Below are 22,887 nucleotides of genomic sequence, written 5' to 3' on the forward strand. Positions count from 1 at the left end.
TCCACACTACGCAGTGTCGCACCAAACTGCACCACTGTGTAACATACTGCACACCACCACCACCACACCACAGTGCAGCAAACCACACCACATTGCCCCATTACTGCACAATACTGGGTAACACTTTACAATAACCTTCCGCTATAAGTGGTTAACTAAAGGTTTGTAGTGCATCTATAATACTATTATTAAGGCTTATTAAACAATTATAAAACGATTGTTTACCACTTACTAAACATGTTTTGTGTATAATAATGCATTAGTAGACATATTACTAAAACACTTTCTATAGCACTATAAGTGGTTAACTAATGGTTTGTAGTTTATCTGTAGTACTATTATTAAGGCTTATTAAACAATAATAAAACAATTGTTTACCACTTACTAAACATGTTTTGTGTATAATAATGCATTAGTAGACATATAACTAAAACACTTTCTATAGCACTATAAGTGGTTAACTAATGGTTTGTAGTGTATTAATAATACTATTATTCATTCTTATTAAACAATAATAAAACAATTGTTTACCACTTACTAAAAATATTTTGTGTATAATAATGCATTAGTAGACATATAACTAAAACACTTTCTATAGCACTATAAGTGGTTTACAAATGGTTTGTAGTACATCTACAGTACTATTAATGATTCTTATTAAACAATAATAAAACAATTGTTTACCACTTACTAAACATGTTTTGTGTATAATAATTCATTAGTAGACATATAACTAAAACACTTTCTATAGCAATATAAGTGGTTAACTAATGGTTTAATGCATTAATAATGCTGTTATATATGCCTACTAAACAATTATAAAACGATTGTATACCACTTACTAAACACTTTTTGTATATAATAAATAGTTAGTAGACATATAACTAAAAAACTTTACATAACTATATACGGTTAACTAATGGTTTGTAGCTTATCTGTAATGCTACTCACTTATCAACAATAAGTCAGTTGTATGCCACTTACTAAACATTTATTCATTTTAATGATAAACTAACTAAACAGTTTTAACTACGGTGTAAATAGTTATTAAATGGTTAATAGTGCATATATAATATGATTATAAATACTTATTAAATAATAATAAAGCAATTGTAAAACACTCACTAAACATTTACTGGATATTATAATACACTAGTAGGCCTAAAAAATGGTTTACTAATGGTTTGAAGTGCACCTACGAAAATATTATAATTAATTATTAAATAATAATAAATCAACTGTAAAACACTTATTAAACATTCCTCAATGACAACAATATATCACTAAACACTTAACTAAAAACTTCACTTTGAATAATGTAACTAACTGTAATTCTATTATGAACATATTATTATAGTATAATTAGCATTATTAATGTATTACTGATACATAGCTAAAAGCTATGGAGAAGCTCACTATAATTTCCAGAGCATTATAAATGTATTAGTAATAAATAGCTACAGCTACAGAGAACCTTGAAATAAAGTTGGTAGAGCATTATAAACGCATTTCTAATGCATAGCTAACTGCTATGCAGAACCTTGAAATAAAGTTGGTAGAGCATTATAAACGCATTTCTAATACATAGCTAACTGCTATGCAGAACCTTGAAATAAAGTTGGTAGAGCATTATAAACGCATTTCTAATACATAGCTAACAGCTATGCAGAACCTTGAAATAAAGTTGGTAGAGCATTACACATGCATTACAAATGCATAGCTAACTGCTAGCAGAACCTTGAAATAAAGTTGGTAGGGCATGATAAATGTATGGTAATACTACTACATAACTAACAGCTATGCGGAACCTACTTAACACTGTGGTTCTCACAGCACACACTGTTGGGGAGATGTGCCAATTGATGGTTAAACTGATAAAAATGATCAAAATAGAAAAGAAGGTATGCCTATGGATTACAGAAACAGACACGGTGTTCTTCATTAAAACAGGTTCTTTTACGTAAAACACTTAAAAACACATCAACAGATTCAAGGCAACAGCCCAAACACAGCACTCAATAGCACTCAAGTGCACACAATGAAATCGAAGTTGAAGTTGAAATCGAAATGACACCTTCCATTAAGCCATTCGCTGACTTGCAGTGCTATCAGACATTGTAAAAAAAACTTTTATTGCCAAAAAAAACTGAGTTCATTCACATTAACTAACAAAAACTAAAACAAAACAAAACAAACAAAACCAGGAACTCTGAACTATAAGAGGACAGGGAACAACAGAATTAATGGTACATCTTTATATCATGGAGAAGGCGACCGAGTGGCCCATTGCGGTGCTTCCGGCCCAACCACTCGGTCCACTCAATGAGGGTCAGGTGCTGGGTGAGAAGCTCTTCGGTCCTGTTGCCTCTTTGGCGACCAATGGTCTCTTTATAGGTTCTCCAGGCACGCTCTATATGCTGCGTGTGGCAGCCATTTGTGTCATTCACAAATGAGACACTGTGATTCACAGTGTAGTGCTTATATCCTAAAACATTAAGCACACGGTAGGGCCTCCACTCATCACTGAGGATGGAGGTACCTCTCCTGACGTGTTTAAGGATGATTGGTATGAGCTCTTGCCTGCTCCTCTGTGGCACCAGGCAAAGGACAGGCCGGCGCCTTTTGTCCCTAACCCCCAGCATGCCAAACACCCACTTCCTTCTCCTCCATGTAGGTGCGACACGGCCACGCTGATACTGGCAAAAAAGAAACACCCATATTACAAATTAGGCATTATTTCATTCTTTGGGGGGAAAATCAGGAATACATATGGGTCATTCTACGATTCGGCTATGCTTTTAAGGCCATGGATTTTATTTGCCAATTCCACTAACTATTAACTGCATCCAATGATGTTTTGGACATTAGCACACATGTATCTTTCATATAATACAGAAAGTGTAGACATGGCATTATTTCCCTCAGCAAGAATGAATATTTAATACTGGTTTTGGGCGTTTTCATGCGGTCCTGTTTTCCAAATGTCAGATTCAGTCTTCATATTAGCATATAAAGAAACTTGTTTTGCCCAAGACGATTGCAAATGTTGATTCACAGTAATCATCACAATATGACCAAACATTATACATGAAATTTGCCATTTTGTGTGTGTCCACGAAAACTGTGTGAACCGTGTCACGGTCTGAAACCCCTTCCATAAATCAGTAATGGTTTGGTCTTAGGCCATTCGAATAACATCATGTGATGTCATAACCTCTGGCAGGATATGGGAAGACTTTTTATTTTAGTTAGTTCTGAGCTCCATCCTTCCATAATTTAATCCATTCTTTTTTATGTTCTCATAGCGGGAAAATTGCCTGTCAACTGTGTTATCAACATATTCATAAGAATCTGAATTAGAAATCACATGTAGAAAAACACAGATGAAGCACACAAATACATGAATTGATTAAGGTGTTGTGGTGGAACTTCTGAGGTCCTCAGTTATCACAACTCCATAAAAATGGCTGAAATGTCAAGCCGTGTTACCGTCAATGGTGTTACGCATCAGCTATGACAGTTGAGGAGGAGTATGTTGTTGCCAATATATCTCCATATTGACAGACAAACAAACAAAATAATTTGCGTTATAGGGAGATGGGTTTGTCTGCTCTGTTTTTTCTCCTAAAAAAGTGCCAACTTGTTCCCCTGCACTGTTGACCATAACACAGTTGAGTAACACGGTTGACTGTTTTGAAAGTGTATTTGTGCTATTGATTCCTTATGTGTTGGAAAAATCCTATGAACAGACACTAGAGATTATCTCTGGAGAGGGAACTCTTGTGTAAGGAGGGTGACTAAATTGAAATCAGACGTTACAGGGATTTATAATGAAAAATGTGTCAGTCACAGTATCACAGTGAATCATAAAATCCTACTTATGAAGCTCAACAATCACATTTTCTATATCAGTTGCAGAGATTAATGATAACATTATTGTTAAGGGACATAAGCACTATCAAACGTATGTTGTTTCAACTCTGTAGTATTTTGATATATGTTTGAAATGACATAGTATTTGTCCATAACACTGCTGACAAAATAATCAAGCAAATGTTCGCTTTCATTACAGTATTTATCAAATGATTTAAGATTAAGCTTGGCAATTTGTTTGCTTGTAAACATCTAGGTCATTTATTTGAAAAAAAATACTGACAAAAGCGCACTGGAAACGTAGAATGATCCATATCATATCATGATGGGATGGAAAATTAACTCTTTGTGCTTTGCGTTTGCATTTACTTTTCGTTTATGTCGGAAGTGGCTTTCATCTATTGCGACAAACTCCCTTCTGCCTCCTAGCCGTTGTCCGCCTCTCCTTCTCAGCCTCTCTATCGCTGCTATGCAGACCTTTCTTAGTCGCTTTGACATGCTTGTCAAAGTCTTTGAGCTGCCGGCGATGTCATCACTGATGAGGTCGACTTGCCTCAATCTTAGGCCTTGGGCAAATCTGGTAAAACACAACATAGAAAGGCATACTAAACAGTCAGCAGATACCTTAAGGTAAATTGAATTTAATCAAGGACAGAGAAGGAGGAAGATTGAATAAAGGAGTAGGGCGAGGAGATAGACCACCTGAAAGACTGCAAAGGTGTGAGGGTGATAAAATAAAAAGTGAAGACAGACAAATGATGGTAGCAAATGGAAAACTGTAAAGGAATCTTAAAGGTGCACTGTGTAGGAGGACGGAGGCCAGAGTAGGTGTTGCAACTATACTGCTCAATGAAACTGTGCTGCCAAATTAAATTGCTTAAGTTTTTTTTTCATGACACTAAATAATAATAATAATAAGCCTAATATTACTTACTTACTACTACTTCTGCAAATTGCTGGACCATGGAGAAGAGCCCACTTTTCATACATGAACAGTACAATTATTCATAATGAAAATTTTGAATATGGGGTTGGGTATTTGTGTTCTACAAAAGATATTACACAGTGAACCATTAATGTACAAATTGATTAACATACAATATGTCGTGAAAATATAATGAGGGCATGCTTTTGGACCCTTGTGAAAGATGAAATTGCCACAGGAAGGCACATAGCTGTTTTTCTGTGGACATTCTAACAGCAGAAAAACGGTAAGAGTTGCTGGCAAGATGGCCGAATACAAGACAATCATGGAAAGAAAGCTGTTGCCACCTGTAAAAGAACTAAGACTGGTATGAAGAAAATGACAATAAAAGCTGACTTGACTTTAGTTTAATTGTGCTGTTGCACGTTGTGACCAGTAGATGACATCATAGTACCAGATTCTGAGCTGAGTAGCCAGTAACTAAGTCACGTGACTAGAACGAAACCTAGGAGAGTCTGTAAGTACACAGTTATTTTCTGCACTATCCTATTTCACATGCGCACCATGCAAGGCTGCACAATCCGCTCTGCGCAAGTGCAACACGATTCGTGGAGCATTACCACCCTTGAGTTTGCAAGAAGCCGATCTGTAAACTTGTTTAGCTAAAACCCCACCACGTAATGTTATAAATTTTGTATGGGGAAAATACTCGTAATATTATAATGGTGGTGTAAGGAATCATTTTCTAGGGTTTATTAAAGTTAAAGATTAATGGGAGACAGTGACCGTCTGTCAAAGATAGTGTGACGGAGGTCATCTCGCACCTGTTCACCCCCCTCGGGGATCGAACGTGCGACCTCGTCAACTACAACGGTTCGGCAATGGGAGACACAGTACGATACCGCTGGGCCAAGAGACTAGTCTCTCAGCCCAACGGCACGAGACTGTATGAGGCTATCGGAGGGAGGTTTACCAACGTTCTACGCCAACTCTGTGCTAGTTAGCCTCCGTTACAATAGCAGAGGCCTATTGATCACAAATGAAGTGTGTTTTGACAGTGTCTTGACAGGCAACAATTCACAATAAAGACGGAATTAATCAGAGACTTTGTAGGTCCTTACAGATCAGCAAAGCGATGGGCGACAAATTGTCACAATGCTCCACGAATGGTTCGCAGAGCGGATAATGCAGCCTTGCGTGGTGTGCATGTGCAGATAGGATCGTGTAGAAAAAAATAATGGTGTACTTACGGTTGTTATGAACAGAAGGCAGTGGTTATGCTGTGCTGAGGAAAATGTAAATAAACCAATGAACCCAACGAAAACCAACACACTAGTTAGGGACCTTTTTCATTAAGTGTGCAACACAAAGATGGGCTACAATTTCCGTCTGCAGTAGTTTAAAAAGACACTTCTCCCAATAATTGGAGGCAGAATTTCAGCAAAATTGGTTGGTGTAAAATATTGAGTCGTTGACTTTTACTCACCTTAGGCCTACTTTACAGTTTGTATTAATTAACTATAACATAATTCATGACATAATTATATGACATAATTCATATTACATATAAATATAACTCATCTGCATATCTACATCAAGGAGTTTCCAAGGAGAATAATGTTAACTACTGTTCTTTTCTGTAGGCAATAGGCCTAGTATGCCATTCACACCAATAGTAAATGTGTAGGTGGCCTATGTATTGGTTCATACATGTGTATGAACCTCATCCAATTGAAGAGGCACACCTTGGACCGGCTGAAAAGGGAGTGGTGCCTGATGGATCTCCTGGTAACTTTTCGGTCTTCGTGCTTAGCCCTACGTCGGCATACCCTGTGGACAAATTATGACATGAAGGAATGACTTAAAAACACATTTTTGATGTTCGTTTTTTTTTTTTAAGGTTATTTCCACCTGGAATTATGTCTTGTCTGACATGCATTAACAGTAATTTAGGCTGGGCTAGACCTTTATTTTTTACTCAGCAATTCTAAGAAAGAGCAGATTGAAGATTTTTTTTGTAACACACATAGTTCTAGGATATGGATAAAACGGCCTTACCATTCGCATTTGTCCAGGCATGCAATGTTGTCCTCCAGTTTCATCTTGTGGTTGCACAGCTTGCATTTCACTTTTTTCATTAATAGCTCCCTTTTCTGCAGCCACTTAATCAGCTTTTTTGTAGTCTTAATCCCTCTTCGTCCTTCAACCAAAGTTCTCAACTCACTCGCCAACCCAGGCATTTTCTTAATCGGATGGGTGGTTTTTTTTTGTCTGTTTGTTGGTTTGCTAGAACAAGTATGGCTTGTGGCGAAATACCATTACGCGCGCCAGAAGTTTTTGAATTACCGGTATAAATACGCGCCAGAGGGGAGATACCAAGGGCTGTGGAGATACTAAGTCAACGGCGGGGAGGAGGAGAGGGGGTGTCATAGACCTCCTTGGTGTCATACGATGATCTATTGTGTTTGGGCATCATTTCTTGAACGTGCAGTATGGATGACTTTTAATAAGACGTAATGAATAAATATAGTATATAACATAGATCAACACGTAATACTTAATAATGTGTTTTAAAACGTAAAAACGGAATAAGAAACAGACACGGACACACTCTTATTTTGAAGGCGATGAATTCCGGAAACATCTGTTCTACACCATATTTTTTTTTTCCCGGAAAAATCTTTGGCGCTAGAAGATCGAAGTTTACCTATGCTTTGGCTACACTGCACTGGCTTTCTGGTGTCAACCTTGGGTTAACGTCGTCGTCATTCAACAAGCTAACTAAATGCTGCTTTCTGGACTTAGCAAGAAGATAGTGAGATGTTCGAAGTATTAACATTTACACAATGCAGCGGCTTACATTTCACAATGCGAATGGAATTACACGCATCACGTTGAGAGCTGTAGTTAGAGGGATGCAGTGAGTGATGAAGATGAGAAGAGAAGATGAGGAAGAAGTGACAGACGAGGGATGGTGATGTTGCACTGAGGTGAACAAACCGCACTGCTGGTAAGTTGCTTAACTTTATTTCGTATATCGGTCTTTATCCTAATGCATTATATGTAGGCCTATTTAACAGACTTTCTAATTTGAGCGTATGTTTGTCTGGGAATGTCCACACACACACTGGCGGCTTATTTCACAACTTGATACAATTAGCATGCAAAAATTGTGCTCTGTGCTCCTCGTAGGCTTCAGGGTAAGGCTAGTTCTAGCCCCACAAAGAAACATCTAGCAATCCAGGGATGTGTGGATAGCTGAAAAGATAATGCAGATGGCTAATTCATGCAGACCCAAGATCGTCAGTCCCACCACCATGCGTAGGGTGGTTCCAGTTTTTGTACAAATCATTTGGTTACCACCACACCTTAGACACCATCAATTTGACAAATCGAATGTGTGTGTCTTGGTCCCATCAGAGACAAATGGATTGCTAGAATTTTGTTGTTTGGTCTGCTGACAAGCAAACCTGTTTGAGATGGTGTCCGCCATTGTGGTGGTAGCCTAACTGAGAAGGTAGGCAAACACCAATGAAAGTTTCACATGTAGTGGACCTTACATGGTTTGTGGCTACATGACATCAACATTGGAAAGCTAAAGGTCATTAAAAGCCACATGCATGCCAACATGAACTGTGACCCTATGACTGAAGCAGATCATGATCCTCTCACCCGTTTAAGGTGTTGGTGTTTTTCTGCCCATAAAGATAGTAGGAAATACAGAACATTTTCTTCTGTTCGCTCATGTTCTTTCACCCTGTTTGTGAATATCTGTCTATATTTTGGGGGTGAGAGATAAAGAGTAAAAAGAAAGGGAGACAGTGCTACAAGGTTGCAACATCGATGCGCAACTGGAGTACTAAATTATATCTGTAGGCCTACTCCTTGTCCCACGTTTCACCCTCTGCCTTCGACCACTTGACATGAGATTTGTAATTTATGGCGGACAATATTGATGGATAAGATCCCTAAAATGATAGCCCCCCCTGAGTAAAACTATTTTCAGATTCATGTTCCTCACAGAAAATTAGCTCAGGTCAGTGAATCTCAATGTGAAAGATGAATAATTCGTACTGTTTTCCCCCAAGTACAAAGCTGAAAACTAACCCAAACACCTTGCAATATATGGTGTAAGTTACTAACTTTTGAGAGACATTTTGAGACATCAATGGCTGTATTTAAAATTATTCTAAGTGAACAATATGTTGAAGCAGTTATGTAAGTTGTATGCTTGCTTGGTACATTGTCCCTTGTGTCAAGCTGAAATGCCTATAATGTTGTTGTCCCATCAGGCTGGTCAGAGAAGGGCAAGTTGTTCGGCAGACAGAAAGAGCCATATCCGAAGCGGCTGAAAGGAGCGGCAAGTTGATGTGAATTAAACGACAAGATACATGCTGGAGTCACAGAACTTTATGCGCAGAGGTGCAACAAACTTCCAGAAGCTACAAGATTAGGGTCATCTCTCAACCTTCCAGAAGCAAGTAAAGACTCTCCTCTTTCATTACCATCCACTGCGCTGATGTCAGAGCTGGCCCAGACCCGGGATAGACGCTAAAGATTGTTGTGCTTTGGGTATGTTGTGTGTGTGTATGTGTCTGTCTGCAATCATGTCTGAGCTGGCCCAGACCCTTAGTAGACTCTGAGGCACATTTTGTGTGTGTGTGTCTGTGTGCAGGCGCGCGCGTGCGTGCGCACGTGTGTGTACTACTGTACTCAGTGGTGTAGTTTATGTGATGCATAGGTATACAGTGCATATATAAGTCTACACACCCTTGTTCAAAGGTTAGGTTTTTTGCGATGTTAAAGAGTTACAGAAGGATAAATCATTTAAAAAGGAGTGGACAAATATTGGCACATGAACATGCGCCACGCTGATAGACTCGTGCCCAAAATGATTGAGTGCTGCAAAGTATTAGTTTATGCAACCATGTTCATTTCATCTTTTATTCTCTATCTTTTCTCTTTAAAGATTTGAGTCCAGTTCTCAATTGCATTGTATATCTTGATAGTTAACATTGAAGGTGTAAAGGATGTGAGATTATTTGTCTTTCTGTCATGTTTTGACGTCACAAAAACCTGATATTTGGACAGGAGTGTGCAGACATATTTACCCCTCAGAAAAGTAATAACAAATCTGAAAATCCATTGTTCAATAATTTGAATGGCACAGCCACATTTAATGCAACAGCGATTGGTCATTGAAGCCTTGAAATTTAATACCTTGGAATGAATTGATCCCACATGGCTTCTCTGCCAGTTGACCTGGAAAAAAAATCCCTAGAACTACGCTTCTGAACAACTTTTCTTTTCCCCTGAGTGGCCCTAACCTCTTGTTTGGGATCAATGGGCTTATGGCTTGCCCACATTTACAGTATACCCATTAAAAATGACTACAGCACTGACAGTAAACCCTTCGCTAATGAAAAAAACCCTTATAACCTAGTTTACTAATATTTACATCTGCTCCTATTAGGGCAGGAATTTTCGTGAGGGCCATGAGGGCCATGACCCTCGCCGCCCTCCCCACCTTTGGCGTTGTGGATACAAAAATGCCTTGACTTTAAATGGTGAAGTCCGTACTATGCACACTGCACATAGCCTTCTGCGCAGTAATGCGCCCAGGGCAGGAATTTCGCGCAGGGCCATGAGGCCTGGTGCTCTTCTGAAAAAAATATCTGTCATAAGCCACCAATGCTTTGAAGTTTTGCGGGTTAGCATTAAACGGACCAGTTCAGACAATTTCAATATGCTGTTGTATTGCTCACGCTACCCTTGACTTGTCAGTACCCGGTGATGCCACATATTTCGGCTCTGCCCTTTCCGAGATATGAGCTATCTAATGGGGCAGCGTTTGTTTACATTTAAGACATTTTTAACGTAGGCCTACTCCAAATCTTTTCCCAAAAGGTACCGCTGTTTGTCAATTGTTCCTGCTGATGTTTTATCAACATTTTGGATGTTTTTGGGAATAAATCAAAAAATGTTTTGAAAATGTAAACAAAGCGCTGCCCCCATTACAATGCCAGAATCTCGGAAACGGCCGAAGAAGAAAAAAATCTCAGTTACTGACAAGTCCAGGGTAGTGAGAGCATTACAACGGCCATGTTGAAAATGCCTGAGAAACTGTTCCTTTAAGCCGGAACACCTTATTGCGTAAAATGCATGAAATTGCATCTAAGAAACACAAATTCCTCAGGGGAGGACCCCACCCCCTTCAAAATGACGAAAGGCCTGGCTTCCTATTGTTGTGTCTAACTTGTGTCATGAACTTTATTTTCTGCAAGTGTTGTATGCTGCGATTATGTCCCACGATTGGAGGTCGCTTCGTATAAAGACCAACTGCCAAATGTAATGGTAGTAAATAGCTACATTCACAACTTAATAACAATGTAGTAAGAACAGTGCAATGCTTGCAAACTCCAGGCTTGATCAACCTACATCTGGCCATCTTTGAGAGACGGGTGTATATTATTTATCTAAAAGCACCCATAATAACCCCCATAAAACTCAAGGTCATACTACTGCTGATGAGGTGTCTCCCAAAATTCAAATATCTGGCATTTTTTCATGATACACATAGTCTACCCCCATCCCCTTCTCTTTCATTGATACCATCTATCATGCACAATGCAATGGAGCTGACTTTTAAACATCTCATCCCACTTTTTTAGGAATTCCTGAACCTCTTTGCAAGTCTGCAGAGAGGAAGTACTCACCTCTGTGAGTGACCGTGCTGTACCATAATGTATCTTTTGTTTCTGTGGTTTCAGGTTTTTGCAGAACAACTATGGAAGTTTGCAGCAAAGGCCTCAACAGACCAGGAGGCCAGTTTTTAAATAAATGACAGCACAACCTACACTGATCCCTCATCATAAAACTACATGCAAAACGCCACTCAAAATCATACAGTGACTGTTGAAAGGCTAATGTGAACATGCTTCAAATCCAGTGGTTATTGACATTTCCCAGTGAACTAATATTCCACATGCTTTGAGATCCACAAACAATGTCATTGCCATAGTCCTTGACTCTGTGCTGAACCAACTGGAGCAACAGCAGCGCTAAACATGACTGGTCCTTCAACACAATCATAGACAAACTGGCCACTCTTGGGCCACCCCCATCACATGTGCCTTGGTAAAAGACAGTCTAACAACCCTTCCCCAGTCTGTGACACTTGGCCACCATCCATATCACTGTGTGCCCCTACATCAGAGATGTCAAACTCAGGCCCGAAACTTTGGTCTCATTAAATGTACTGCATGATGCTCAGAGTGTGCCACGACAATTGTTTTTTCATTGGGCTCAGACTAATGCAATAGTATATACTAGCACATAGCCCGTATACCACAGTGCACGGATGTATGATGGCAAAGTTTTATTTTCCTAGCTATAAATATTTAGCGTGTGTACAGTAAATGCAATATCAATGCATTTTTTAATAACTATTGAATTTGGCCCACGACTTAAAGGAGCACTCCCGCCAATTTCAATATGGTGTTGTATTGGGTATTGTAATGGGGGCAGCTTTTTACATTTTTTTAAATGTTAACATAGGCATACTCCAAATATTTTACCAAAAGGTATCGCTGTTTGATAGTTTTCTACTGATGTTGCGCAACCTTTTGGATGTTTTTGGGAATAAATCAAGATGGTTTTTTTTATGTAAACAAACACCTGCCCCCATTACAATGACCAGGATCTCAAAAAAGGCTGAAGGGGAAAAAAGGAAAAAGATGTCAGGTACTGGCAAGTCCATGGTAGTGTGAGATTACAACTGCATGTGAAATTGCCTGAGGTACCCTTTAATCTCGCAGATTTTTATTTTGGCCGCTGTGAATGTCAGTGTGACATCCCTGACACCACTCAATAGCGGGTGTGTCCAGAGGGTCTGAACTTCTGTGCTTTTTGTTGTTGTAGCTGTTCTCAACCAAGAATGCCGCCAACCAAGAATGCCCAGCTTTCTACACTTTCAGGAAGTACAACTTAGACATTACTTTGTGCTATGGGAATTCTACCATGGCATTCCATGTGGATCCATTTGATACACTGCTGTAGTATTCACCGTTTATGGTATGGCAGCTGTACCAAGGTGGACAGCCTTTAGGGGTAGTCAAGGCAGCGGAGAAAGATAATGGGGCGCCTGCTTGTTAGTAACCAGCTTTTAATTGGTATTGTCAAAGGCAGTTGTGGTGTTGGACAGAAAATGCTGTATTGTAGGGAACAGGTGTATGTTTTCAAACAGTGTTTTGAAATGTAATTTATGAATACATTTGCAGACAGACGATCTAATGTAATGTCAATACATGCAATTTTCTTTGTAGAATTTTCATTGTCTGCTGCTCATTGCCTAGTTACATAATAGACATGTCTACACATTTTGTCTGGTTAATTTTTAGTGTATGTCGCAGATTCACTGTCATATGTTGGTTGTTTGCCAAATAAATGGCAAAAGGATGTATATTGCCTACTATTTTTTGTGCCAGTAAGATTCCCTACACTACATCTTAACAGTAACCTGATTGTTTTTGTACGTAAAGAAGAGGTTTATGCTGGCCCCATCTCAGGGTTTTTTTTTTCACATGATGGCATGACTCTTGCCTTAAGAGATTCTCTGCTTACTCCAAGGTGGTGATTCAGGTTTCTTATTGGCCCCTATGGGCACTGGGTAGCAAACATATGCTCAAAGACTTAGGATAGGCCTATGTCAGTGTGCAACTTCACAGGTGAAATTTTAGTTTTTTTTTTTTTTTAAGCTTTATGATATCCAATCACAAATATTTTTTGACAAATATTCACTAAGTAGGCCTAATGGGCATATACACTGCAAATTGAATGACCAAAGAAGTAGGCTATTTAGCACCTGATGGTGTGCATAGTAGTTGAAAGGGGCAGACACAGAGATCCACCTATTCATTGATGGTGTTAATTTTCAGGTCATAGGCCTACTGTAGGTTTCAAAGCAGTTGTGGACAAAGTAAAAGTAAAAAGTACTGTTGTGGGGTAATTACAACATTAGCCCATATTATTACACAGTTGTTGTTACACCGTTTAGGCCTACTCCATTGTATCTCTGAGATGGACTGTGTAGGCCTATACATGAGTTCACAGTGTTTGTAAACACGATATTGTGAGGAGGGGCAAGACACTGCTGGCAGCCAACCATGTGAGCATTTTTTTTCTTTTTTTGACCGACAATGGTTTCCAACAATCAGAGGCTGAGTTGTGCGCAGTTAGTTTCGCGCAGTCAGGGGAACACAAAAAAATAGAACCCATGTAGGATTAGGCTATTGAAAAACAATAAACCTAACAAGGACCCACGACAAACTCAATCCAACCTGTGTGGGCCTGTAGAATCAGTTTATCGTAAGACAAGTAGGCTACATTTGTCTACTTTTCACTCAGATAAGTAACCTGTGTTGGAAAGAAACAGTTTTTTTTTCACTTTTACTTTGTACACCACTGCTTAAAAGTTGTTCGCGGTAGGCCTAGGTGGGCTATCGCGAGGATGACAGTCTGCTCGTGCTCACTGCTCGTGTCTGTTACGTAGAGACCACTGATTGGCTCTTTTAACCACAAACATGCTGGCAGGTAGACTAGCGCCAAAAGAACGTGCTAGCCACCTTTATTTCTACGCTACAAGCGACACTCAGCAGTTCAACTCTACACCATGTCGGAAGGTACACGGTCGGGGAAGAACAAAGATGCGAAAAAGCAAGGCAGCCAGGAGGCCGGCGATGAGCCGGAAAAGGGTACGTTTTTAATCTGCTTCTAATAATTACCCAATTGTTGGCTTTTGTTACTTAATGTGTACCACAAAACATTTGAAAACGATAGACGTAACAGCCAGTTTGCATGCCGTTAGCATCCCACAACTCCAACACATGGTCAGTTACTGCTCACGCTACACGCACCACCACATAGCCTACATAGCAAGGCAAGCAAGCCGGTATTCTGAGAGCTCCGAAAGGTTCTAATTACCCACATGTTGCAAACACAATGTCCTCCGTGATATCTTTCGAAATATTCTAATGTAAAGCATGCAATTAATAGGGGGCACCGAGCGCAAACTAACAGAGATGGTGTGTGTTTCTCGAAAGCGATTTGGCTAACCAATTGGAGTGCTTCACAATTAATATTGTCACCATGTCGTTTCTTGAAAACCACATGTAATGAATTTACGATATACTGCTGACAATAGCAGTAGGCCGAATACACCTCTTTCTTCTGACTAATTGCGTTTCGCTGAATTTTGGTGGACGCCTCAGAGATATTTGCACTAGGGCTCGTGCACACTGTGGGTGTGGGCGTGGGCAGCTGTTCTGTGATCTCACACACAGCTCGCAGCAGGTCCCCAGCAGAGGGTGGAGGGTAGAGCAGACAGTGACAACTTGAGCGCAATATCCTACTTCCTAGTTTTAACTTTACTGAGAAGATGAATGATGCAAAATATGTGTGCCAAGGCCCTAGCTTGGTCTAAGGTAAATAGTAAGCGTCTTCAGAATGCAGATCAAACTACCACGTTTTAGCATGTCATGAAATGTGTAGGCCTACTCATCCGATCCATAGAGGTCTGTGTTGTTCATTTCTGATATTTTAAGTTGCTTGGTCTGCATGTTACACACATGAGATAGCTAGGTTAACTGGGATATGTAGTTTTGCGATTAATTTCAATATGACATTCTTTGTTTAGACATGGCACCAACAGGGGAGGCCCTGCTAAGCAAGATAAGAGAACTAACAGAGGAGAGGGATGCTCTCCTGAAGCTTGTGAAAGGTAAGGTTCATAACCAACATAGTGACTCAAATCAATCAAAGGCAAACTGTTTGAATGTCTTTTAAATGTGCAGTATGTAGGATGGTGGCCAGATTATATATTGCTATTTTATGCTGCTCATTGCAACTGTACTGCATATGACCAAATTCTGTCTTTTTATGTATAGTCACTAAGACTAAGCAATGCATTCATTATGACTGGGAAAATTGCGCTTTTCATACACGAAAAGGGGGATCTTCTCCATGGTCCGCCATTTTGAATTTTCAGAAATAGACATTTTTAGCTGCAAAACGTAATATACTTTGGTTATACTTAGTAAATATAGGAAATATTCATGGCAATTTAACATTTTGTAATAGGCAGCACAGTCTCAATTAACAGAATAGTTGCAGTACCCATTCTGGCCACATTCTACTCAGTGTACGTTTACGTAATAAACACAGTCATTCCCAAAATGTCCATAAAGTAAGCTTAGTACAACACCTGCTGCACTTGCTACAGGATCGTAATATGCTTCAGTAGTCATAGTACAGTGCGTCACAGAAGTACACCCCTGACATTTCTGCAGATTTGAACGTATATATTTGGGGCAGTCATGGGTTAGCGGTTAGAGCGTCAGACTTGCATCCTAGAGATTGCCGCTGGTTCGACTCCCGACCCGCCAGGTTGGTGGGGGGAGTAATCGACCAGTGCTCTCCCCCATCCTCCTCCATGACTGAGGTACCCTGAGCATGGTACCGTCCCACCGCACTGCTCCCCATGGGGCGCCACTGAGGGCTGCCCCCTTGCACGGGTGAGGCATAAATGCAATTTCGTTGTGTGCAGTGTGCAGTGTTCACTTGTGTGCTGTGGAGTGCTGTGTCACAATGACAATGGGAGTTGGCATTTCCCAATGGGCTTTCACTTTTTTCACTTTCATATTTTCATAGGAGAACATTAAAGACATTTCTCTTAAACTGGAACCATGTTGTGTCGTATGAGAATCAGATAAACCAGTGTTTCTCAAAGTGGGGCAGAAGCCCCCCTAGGGGGGCGCGGAGGTATTGGAGGGGGGGGCGCGTGAAGTCAGAAGGTTTTTCTTTTTTAATACTTTTCTGCTTTGCCATTAAGTCAACACATTCACTTTACAATCACAATATATTCATTAATTTATGCACTAAAATTTAGAGAACATCATAGGGCATATACGTGTATTAGGCTCTAATAAACTTTAAGAAGGCCTATTTATTTGAATTTTCGTAACCATTTTGCTCGAGGGGGGCGCAGTCAGACACCCTTCCTCTGAAGGGGGGAATGTCACAAAAAGTTTGAGAAACACTGAGATAAACTAATTAGCGTTAGATGGTGTCAAGCATGTGTTATGGTAAACAAGTGATTACTAAAAAGTGTTCCATTTGTTAAGTCAAGCATGGTAGTGGGACTGACATGGTTTGGGGATGCATGAATGCAGTCAACATTGGAGAGCTGAATTTCACCTAAAGAAACATGCATGTCAACATGTTCTGTGACTGCTGAAGCAGATCATAATACTCTCTAGAGGATTCATGCCCCAAACCATGTCAGGCCCACTAGTCTGGGACTGACATGCCAACAACACTACCAACAATATTTTCCTTCATGACTGAGGTACTGTGAGCATGGTACCTGCTATTTGGGCTGCCCCTTTACACCATACAGGCAATTCATTTACGGTAGTAACATTAGTTTACTGTTTTGGGGTGTGTGTGTGTGTGTGTGTGTGTGTGCGCGCGCGCTTTGTTCTGAAAGGCACGGAAAACCCCCCAAAGAAAGTCCCCGAGGACAAATCGGAGAAAGACACCCGCTCTCGCTCCAGTTCACGGAGCAGGTCCTCCTCTTCCTCCTCCTCCTCCTCCTCCTCCTCCTCGAACCATCGACGCCGACGCCATAAGAAGAGCAGGAAGAGTAAGAAGAGTAAGAGGACGCACAAGAAGAGCACAAAGAGCAAGAGCAAGAAGAAACATGGCCACAAAAGAGGTAAAGCGTTGAATTCTTACAACATAGTCTTTTACTAATATCATTCCGGTGCGCACCAGTCAACTTTCACCCTTTAAGGCACGTTAACAAATGTGTCTCTTGGCTTACGAAATCGCCCCCAAATGCTTAATTTTACTCATTATTTAGGTAGTTTGCATATTCTGATGTTTTATTTTGTTTTGTTTTTCTTCCAAATTTACCATGACCACGTTATTGACCCACCACTTCAGATCATTGTTGGTTACACTGCACTGTATTTGAGCAATAAGCCACGAGAGGCCGTGGGTTATGCTCGATTGACATCGGGCAAGGGGAATAAACGTAAGCGTTCCCTTAGCTGTTATCAATAGAGTATAACCCACGGACTCAAGTGGCTTATTGCTTATCTAACACTGTTACACTGTTACAATCGCTGACCAAATTTCTTTAAAAACAGTCCACCGTGTATCAATACAGACATTTTGAATATTTGTTAACTTTTCAGTGCACGCGCAGCCGGGGATTCCAAAATGCTAGGCAGCTCAGTGTTTATCATTGGAAGTCCCATTGGAGACCTGCACAGTGTATGACGAGAGCCTGTGGTCTTGTTGGCTGGCAGTTTTATCCACTTGCTCGCACATGGTATTGTCAGTGACACCGTTTAGAAGAGCATACTATGTCGCTCGGAATTCTACATTGCGTTGCAAAGTGTTAGCCACTGCTGACAGCCTCTGAATGTTTGGAAGCTGCACTCAAACGTCCTCCTCAGGTGTGATTGTTGTGATAGAATAAAACTTCATTTACAAAGCATAAGAATCGATTTTGTACTCACGTTACGATAGTTATCCCAGAATAAAGTTGGTAGGCGTACAGAAACCGCTACAACATTCAGCCGACTACAGAACAGGTTCTTAGCACACACTACACTGGTCCAATGGAACTTCCAATGTTAAACACCTAGCCGCCCAGCATTTTGGAATCCCTGGCTGCGTGCGCATTCAATTTGCATCAAAACAGACCAAACCAAGTGTACTGAAGTGTGTTCTCTGACCTGAGAGGAGCTCCTCCCGACCTGTCTCGACTTTGGACACGCCCCCAGTCATCAACATGCTTGGCCCAAACTCATTAGCATTAGCTTGGCTCAGCTTTGCAGACAGGCAGCATGAGGCGACCAAATTGCAGCATGAAGCGACCAAATTGTTCCACGTGATCGCTATTTAAACATCCCTGCACTACTAGTGAAGCGACCCAAAAGTTGTTGAACAAAATGAAACATGACGATTTCCTACCTAGATAAAGAAAAGGCACTGTAATGACAGGCGTAGTAACACATTCGGAGTACCTCGCCTTTGACACATTGATACCTTCACTCCTAGTCCTCACACAAAGGGGGAGGTGATGGAAACTAGGAGTGAATAACACAAGGGGTGAATAACACCGCAGGAGTGAAATGCCTTTGTAATCACACAGATGTGCTCTTCTTGCAGACTCCCTACCCAAACTGCAACATATTCTCATTATTGTCGTAGATGCGCTGGATCTAATTAAGACATGCATAGAATCTTCAGGTGGAAGGTGTGGGTTTATGCTCGATTGAACACGGCTATCAGCCAATCAGAATCGAGAACCGGACCATACAGTGTTATATGTTCTATTTTCAGTAGAGTAGTCAATAACTGTTGCTGTCCTTCTTCATGGTATCGTCCATTCCACCTTTGGCTGCTTGCTGGGCTGCCTTGTATGCTTACGGCATGAATTAAATTTTGTTTTGTGTGGTGCAGAAGTGATGTAATATTTCTTTGTGTGTGTGTGTGTGTCGTCTAGGCCGATCCAAAGCTAGAAAACGCTATTCCAGCTCTTCCTCATCTTCCTCCTCTGATGACAAGGGCAAGTCAAAGAAGGCAATAGGCGGACACAGCGAGGACTGCAGAAGAGGTAAAACTTGATTACAAATCTATTTATCTATTAAAGCTAATTATTTTTCAAATGACAAATACTACAAATGGGACATATTTTCCTAGTGGTCATTCTTACATGTTGCTTTTCATAGTATTCACCATCCCGGGAGTATCACGCACTTAATTATCTATAAACCAGAGGTGGGGAAACTGTAATATGAATACAAACCAGGATTTCTCCCTGCACTAAGGGCCTATATTGAAGGTGGACACCTTTCTGACAGACCCCACCTTCACTGGGTCCCTTGAAGATTAATCGATTAGTCGGCGTAAATGACGTCCTTTGGTCGACCAACAAAATCCTTGGTCGTGGACAGCCCTAGAGTATAGGATGCTTTTTCATTCATAAAACATCAACACTTTCACCTAGAAGTGTAGTTGATGCGTTGTTAGCGAGCTCCATGAGGTCTCCAAACGGTGAAAGTATCATGTCCCAACTCCCATTACTTTTTAAATGGCAGGTGTGTAAAAAGTGCTGGGCTGGCCCAATGGCTGTTCCTATTGATTCTTGAAGTGCCTTTCTGAAGAGGTCAGCACATCTTCCACAATAGGTTAATTTGTGACTGAACCGTTTAACCTACCGTATTTTTCGGACTACAAGTCGCACTTTTTTTCATGGTTTGGCTGGACATGCGACATATACTCTGGTGCGACATATATATATATTTTTTTTCTCCACCGGCGAGCACTATGTGCGCAACTAGGCCTATGTTGTGTTGCCTAATACCACTGATAGAAAAAATGTTGCAACTTACCACAACAAAAAATAGCATTTACAATGACGACTGAATAGAAATATACCACCCAAAAGAAGTTAATATAGCCTACTGCTGAGTTCAAGCTGAAAGTAATTAAATATGCAGCCGAAAATGGCAATAGGGCAGCTGAACGAAAGTTTGGATGCAATGGAAAACTGTTTGGGGACTGGAGAAAAGCGGAGGAAAATGTGCATGTTGTGAAAAAAAAAAGCTATCTGAAGATTCAAGGCCCACGTCTAGAAGAAGAGCTCAATACAGGACAAATGTGTTCTTGAACAACGTGCGCGCTGCGAGTCAACGGTCTTGTTACGGGCTCCATGACATTGCCAAAGAAATGAATAGGACTTTTTGCGGAAGTCAGGGACCTTGTGGATTTATTGCGTTATGCAATACAATCCCCTCTCGTGGATTTAATTGCGCTATGCAACGCAATCGCCTCTCTATCCGAGAACGAGCGTCTGTGTTATTAAAGACTTCCAGGTGAAAATCGTTCATTTCCGCGAGTTTCTGACAAACGAGCACAACGTGACACTACTCACATTAGGCTTGGGCGATGTCCCCCTAATTGGCAGCTGACGATGTTTACAGTGAGACGATGCGATGGACGATGACATCGTCGTCGTTGGGGGGGGGGGGGGAATATTTTTTTTATTACATTTTTTTTTTTAAATTATCATATGTTTCGTTTTTTTGGCTTTCACTAAGCTATTATTTTAATATATTTGCTTTAAGAGTAGGCCTAAGTCAAATATATTAACAGTTTTTAAATTCTTACAAAAAAAAAGTTTGAACCTCCTCCAGCTGCGCTACTGTCTGCAACAGAGATGGTCGCTCCTCTGCTGTCTGTGAGAGCGACTCTCCCCGAGCGACCCCTCCCCATCGTCCTTCTTGTCTCTCGTGTCACCATCAGCTGCTTCAAGCCCGCTCTTCCAAACTCCACCGCGTGGAAACTTATTTTCAGTAAATTTCGCAATGCAGCCTACTGCAGGCTGCTACTAGAGTGTGTTATTTAACGGCGTAGTTCTATTTCAAGACCAGCTGTGTCACGGCGTTTTTGCATACCGGTACATAACTTTAGCCATGCAGGGAAGCCCAGAACGTTTGTCAAATGGAAGAGATGAGAACCCACGCGTGCTTTCTCGAGGTTTTGCAATGGATTTTAGCCCGAGTTAGCAAATTACCCGACGCGAATGTTTCTTAAGCACACGGCGAGACTTTTTAATTCATCAATGGAAACAATTGCGGTGAAGCCACAAAGACGCGGGCAGACATGGAATCGCTTGCGCTCCCTCTTGGCAGTGGGCTAATCAGAAGTGTAGCCTACAATCTTGTGTGGCTACTTCACAAGACATCTCCATCGCGGAGAGATTAAACATTTTGAGTCGAATTTCCGTTAAACATGAAATGGTAAACTGTCGCAATTGCTGAACGATTTGTTGCTTTCACTTTAGACTACTCCGGAGGGAGAACCAATGCCTGACTCTCCGTTGTAAAAACTTGGGTCACATAAATAAATGTAGGCAATCAGACACTTACTTGAACTCATATGCAGCAAACAATAGTAGGGCTTAGTTCACAGGGTTATTATTTTTTTATCCCATTGCGGTTTTTTTCGTAGCTATAAAATTCACTCTGCTTGAGGCTTGTGTTGACAACCTCGGTCCGTTCAGTCCTGCTACATCTGCTACCTGCGCAGTCCGACCGCTGCTACTAAGGATTTTACGGTAATGTGTCAGCTTATTGCAATGCCAAGCACCGTAATGATGGCAATAGCAGCGGCTTCAAAAATACAAATTCCTTGGCATCACGATGTTGGCTGTCCATCGTGATGCCAGCTGTCCATCGCCGATGGACGATGGCATCGTCTATCGGCACAACCCTAACTACCATAGGCTACACAACATGGATGAAAACCCCCTCACCTTTGATACCGTCATGGGCTGGAGTCTCAGAAAAGGGGGTAAAGAAAGGCGTGCTCTGGAGACGGAACAAAGTTGCCTCGAACTCTCCCACGGTTCAAACGCAAAACAATGCCGAAAATTGAATGTTGTTCTGACTACAGGGCAACATGGCGCGTTATCTCTGTTTCTTCTTCTTTTTCTTTTTGTGGTTTTATGGCGGTTGGCAAACCATCTTAGTTGGTGCATTACCATCACCTCTGAATGCGTTGCCACTGCTTCAGATGCTGGTTTATAAAACAATGCCGTCTTTGAGCAGCAGCTTACTATGCGCCAGCTATCACAACATAGATTCCGTGGATAGAATAACCTTTCAAAAATGTGCGACGATTAGTCCGGTGCGACGTATATATGTTTTTTTCATCTTCAAAATGCATTTTTGGGCCGTTGCGACTTAAACTCCGGAGCGACATATAGTCCAAAAAAGACGGTATACACTTCATTCAACGACTGTTAGAAAGATCACACGTGTGACTCCAATCTGTGCAAAGTAGGCCTGGGCAATATGGACAAAAATGTATATCACGATATGGATTATTTTATATCACGATAGCGATAGTCAACCAGTTTGACGGACAGGGTCGAAAAAAATCTTTCATCGCCTGTTTTCACCAGTCATCTCGTTTCCCAATGTGAGAGTCCCACGAACCAAGAACACCACAGA

This window comes from Engraulis encrasicolus, chromosome 5 (genome assembly GCF_034702125.1).
Source record: "Engraulis encrasicolus isolate BLACKSEA-1 chromosome 5, IST_EnEncr_1.0, whole genome shotgun sequence".
NCBI lineage: Eukaryota > Metazoa > Chordata > Actinopteri > Clupeiformes > Engraulidae > Engraulis > Engraulis encrasicolus.